The following is a 5,319-nucleotide window of genomic DNA, read 5'->3' as shown; positions in this document are numbered from 1 at the left end:
CTCTTATACAGAAATGTGGGGCTTAAAGGGCCCCCAATGCCACTGACTTTCTCCTCTAGACCAACTATACTAGTTCAGTACAGTTGTGTTCTTACCAGAACCTTCCAGCATTTCCTTTTTGCAAAATCCAGTAACAACAGCCAACATTTCTATAGTGTTTACAAAGCAGTTTACATTTGCAATCTTGTTTGAACCTCCTAGCAACCATGAGGTTGGTATGGACACATCACTACCCCTGATCTCAACAGAGATGACCCAGACCTCTGAAGCCAAGAAACTTGGGAAGAGCAATGCTCCCCCTCCCCAACCCCCCCACCCCCAGGTCAAGAGACCTGCTTCCAGCTAGTCCTTGAAGACATCATGGTGGCCAGTGATCTCTGTGGAGAGGGAACTCACCATTCTGGCCACCATCAACCCCACTGACTGAGCCACTCAATGAATGGTAAGGGAAACCTTAGATCCCTGGGAATGGCTGTACTCTCCCCGACCACTGGCCCTTCTTCCAGCCCAATCCCATGACCATTCACCTAGAAATCTCCCCTATGTGTGGTCTCCTTCATTAAAATGTGACTTTGAGAGCAGTAAGTATATTGCATTTCTATTTGTACTCTTACTGCTTAGTGCATTTGGTGTTGTTCATTGTTTCAGTTATGTCCCACTCCTTTGTGACCCCTTTTGGGGTTTTCTTGGAAAAGAGTGCTTTGCCATTTCTTTCACCAGCTCATTTTACAGATGAGGAAACTGAGACAAACAGGGTAAAGTGACTTGCCAGTGGTCACAGATTTAAGGAAGTATCTGAGACTGGATTTGAACCCAGGAAAATGAGTCTTCCTGACTCCAGGAAATGTGTCTATCTACTGTGCTGCCCATGTAGCAGACAGGAAATGCTTAGTAAGTATTTTTTCATTCATTCATCTCCCTTTTTGGATCAGAATTGGGATTTTATGGGTAACGGGAACTGCAAGCGAAGAGATTGCCTGTTATAGGTGAGGAAACTGATCTAAGGAAGAAGTGACTTACAAGGTCACAGAGCTAAGAAGCACCAATTTGATGCTCTAACCACAACATCGGGCCACCTCCTTTCAAAGGATTCTTCTACTTTGTCTCTACCTTGCTAATGTAAGGAGGGAAGGGGGTTTATTTATAAAAAGGATTATTTAAGAACAGGACCACCAGGAATTTATATTTATTCCAAAGAGATTTACTACAATTTATTTACAAAATATAGAGGAGTGAAGTTAGAAAATCAGAGAGAGGATAGGGTTAGATATCCAGCCTAAGCACTAAGTAATGTACTCTGACCCCTGGCTTAACCTGGGCAGGGAAGTTTAGTCTTTAACCAGAGAGGCCTTGACCCTTGTAGCTGAGGACCTGGGGAAGCCTCTCTCAAGAGGTAGGTCTCTCCTGAGGCGAGTCCCTTCAGAAAATCCAGGAAAGGAGTCAGCTTTTTCACTCACCACATGTCAGTCCAAAGGGAATGATTTAAGGACAGTCTCACCAGGAACAGGGTCTCAGGTTCAGTAAGCAGATTCTTCTCCAGTCTCAACTTGGAACTCAGAACTCCAAGTAAAACTCCAAATAGAACTTCACTCAGGAAGTTGTAACTCCCTTTTAAAGACACTTTCTTTTGCATCACTTCCTGTGCCTTTCCCTAATTTTACGTTTTTCAATCACAGTTGAAACTCTGCTTTAGGACTGCCCAGGGGCAGGTCAGTTTAATTCTGATTTGTCACCCACAATTGCACACGTGGGTCACAGACCACCCCCACTCAAGTGTGAATGGGGTGTTTACACCTTTGGTGATTAAATCTAAAAATGGGTAGATCTCCCCACTACTGTAAGTAGGATATTTATACTTTTGGTGATTAAATCTAAACATGGGCAAGGGAGTAAATTTCATTTTCACAATCAGGGGAGAATTAAATTTAATCTTCACACTAGTTGTATTCATCTTATATGCTATCCTCCCTGGGGCAGCTAGGTGGGTACAGTGGATAAAATGCTGGTCGTAGAGCCAGGAAGACTCATCTTCCTGAGTTCAAATCTGGCCTCAGACACTCACAGGTTGGAAGACTGTGGGCAAATCATTTAACCCTATTTGCCTTAGTTTCCTCACCTATAAAGTGAGCTGGAGAAGAAAATGCCAAACCATCCCAATATCTTTGTCAAGAGAATCCCAAATAGAATCAGACTCAACTGAAAGATGACTAAACAACAACGATCCTTCTTCTAACCTCTCTTCTACAACTAGACAACTATTTCTATCCCTTCAAATGGTTCTCACTTTCTGGGAAGAAGTCCCTTTTATAAACTAGTTTTTTCATTTTTTTTTTTGCTCCTGCAAGAATCTTTGATCATGTTCTCGGTAATGTCGATAGTTTATAGGGAACATAGAAGGCATGTAAGAAAGAGCTGCTGTCCTTAAGACACTTACAATTTAGGTGGGAAAAGGACTTAAAACAACTTGAAAGAGTAGTGGACAAATCAAGTTTATAACAATCTCATGAAATGATCATTCCAGCTACGTGGTACAGAAGTTTAGAGCCAAGGGAAGTTGTAGTAGCAGTGGCTCTAGATCTTAAAGGAGGGCTAGGATTTGGAGAAGAGGGGAGAGGAGTGGGAAATATTTGAATTTAACTGAATTCTCAAGTCCTCCAAGAAGTCATCTTTACTCTTTCCACTTATCAGTTGTCAGTCTGCTTCTTTCTGATATACCCATTCAATTCAGTTTAATAAACATTAAGTATCTACTATAAACTAAGCTGTTCAGTGATACAGTGGATAGAACAAGAGACCTGGAGTCAGGAAGACTGAGTTCAATTCTGGTCTCAGATACTTATTGACTGTGTCACCCTGGGCAAATTACTTAACCTCAATTTGCCTCAATTCATTTTTTTAATTGAAAATTTTCATTTAATTAATTAACTTAGAATATTTCCCCATGGTTACAAGATTCATGTTCTTTCCCTTCCCTCTCCCCATCCCCTTCCTGCAGTCGACGCACAATTCCATTGGGTTTTTACATATGTCATTGATCAAGACCTGTTTCCCTATTATTGACATCTGCACTAGGCTGATTGTTTAGAGTCTACATCCCCAATCATATCCCCATAGGACCATGTGATCAAGCAGCTGTTTTTCTTCTGTGTTTCTACTCCCACAGTTCTTTTTCTGGATGTAGATAGTGTTCTTTCTCCTAAGTCCCTCAGGATTGTCCTGGATCATTGCATTGCTGCTAGTAGAGAAGTTCATTCATTACAATTGATTGTACCACAGTGTATCAGTCTCTGTGTACAATGTTCTCCTGGTTCTGCTCCTTTCACTCTGCATCAATTCCTAGAGGTTGTTCCAGTTTACATAGAAATCCTCTAGTTCCTTTGAGCCCAATAGTATTCCATCACCAACAGATATGATGATTTGTTCAGCCATTCCCCAATTGAAGGACATCCCCTCATTTTCCAACTTTTTGCCACCACAAAGAGTGCAGATTTGCCTTAATTCATCATCTGTAAATGGTGACATATTGGAGAAAGAAATGATAAAGTACTCTGGTATTTTTTAAGACTCTTATTTTTTCTTGGAAATGATACTGAGTATTGGTTTCAAGGAAGAAGAGTGGTAAGGGTTGGGCAATTAAGGTTACAAGACTTGCCCAGAGTCACACAACCAGGAAGTATCTTTGGTCTCCCTAGTTCTCTGTCCACTGAGCCACCTATATACTCTGATATTTTTGTCAAGAAAACTTCATGAACTTTGTCTCTGGGGTCATGTAGAGTCAGACACAACACAATAACATCACATGCAAAGCTGGGCAGAGAGGGTGCCTTCTAGGACGGGGCATGATGGATGAGATTGGAAAACAGTTCGTCACTGGGTATATTTATATGTATGGGAGAAGGTGGAGAATGAAAGGAGGGTGGAAGAGAAGATTAAAACCTGGATTGTGGGATGTTTTAAGTGGAAGAGTTTCTCTCTTATCGCCTAATCAATATGAAGACAATCAGTGTGCGAGCCTGTGTGTGACATTGTTGGACCTGTATATTAAGAAGGTTAATTTGGTAGCAGTGTGAAGGATTGACTGGACAGCGGGAAGACTGGAGGCATGCTAATCAACTATTGGTGTGATTTATTCTCTCTTGTAAACAAATTTGTTTTGCATATGTGTCCATTTGACTTGCCTGTCATTAAACTGCCAGCTTCCCCTGTGACAGAGGTCAGTTTCCTCATCTATTAAATGGTGATCATTAAAGCACTTCCCTCAAAGGGTTATGAGCATCAAATGACAAAACAGACTGAAGATAACGTGAATGACCTTAAGGAGTCACAGAATCCATCCTAGTCCTGCCTCCACCCCTCACCCCACTCCTTTTTATGAGAGAAAAAAAAAGTCTTTGAGGTGAAGCAAATTTGCCCAAGATAGCAGTGAATTGGTTCCAGAGCTTCTCACTGATAGTCACTTTTCAGTCCTCATTTGGGATTTTCTTGGCAAAGATACTGGAGTGGTTTGTAGTTATCTTCTCCAGCTCATTTTACAGAAGAGGAAACTGAAGCAAACAGGGACAAGTGCCCAGGGTCACATAGCTTGTAATTGTCTGAGGCTGGATTTGAACTCAGGTCTTCTTGATGCCAGACTCTTCATTTTATCCACTTCAGCACCTAGTTGTCCTAGTTGACAATCCCTTGCTTTTACCACTCAATACCATCACCTTGTACATGTCAGATAACCTCTCTGGGATTTAGTTGCCCTACTATAAAATGAGGGGATTAATTCTGATGACCTCTAAAGTCTGGCTTGAGAACATCCTGCTTCTCTAACGCCTCACAATGCCACTAACCCTCTAACACCCTCTAACACCATGCAATCTGTTGGCATATGAATAGTGTGCCACAATGACAAAGATGAAGATGAATGAGGATTGAAGATTTTTTTTTTACCACCACCCAAGATTCCTCTTGGAAGTAACAGTGAAGGGAAAAATGACTTAAAGCTCTGAGATTTTTCCAAAGCCCTTAGAAGTTGGTAAACTGCATTCGCATTGGAGCACCTTTGCAGATATTTCCTAGCTGTGTGACCCTGGGCAAGTCACTTGACCCCAGTTGCCTATCCCTTAGTTTTCTTTTGCTTTGGAACTGATTCCTAGAATTGATTCTAAGACAGAGAGTTAGGGTAAAAAAAATTCCTATCCAAACTTCCTATAAGCTCATTCCTTCCAGCTTTTGCTCACAAGATCTTTCCAAGGGGACAGTCCAATGAATGTGATTTCACAGTAAGCATTTTTTTTTTCATTTTCAGCAGAAAAGCAAATCTGGGTTCGGCAT

Source organism: Monodelphis domestica, chromosome 8 (genome assembly GCF_027887165.1).
Source record: "Monodelphis domestica isolate mMonDom1 chromosome 8, mMonDom1.pri, whole genome shotgun sequence".
Taxonomy (NCBI): domain Eukaryota; kingdom Metazoa; phylum Chordata; class Mammalia; order Didelphimorphia; family Didelphidae; genus Monodelphis; species Monodelphis domestica.
Note: the sequence above shows the minus strand (reverse complement) of the source record.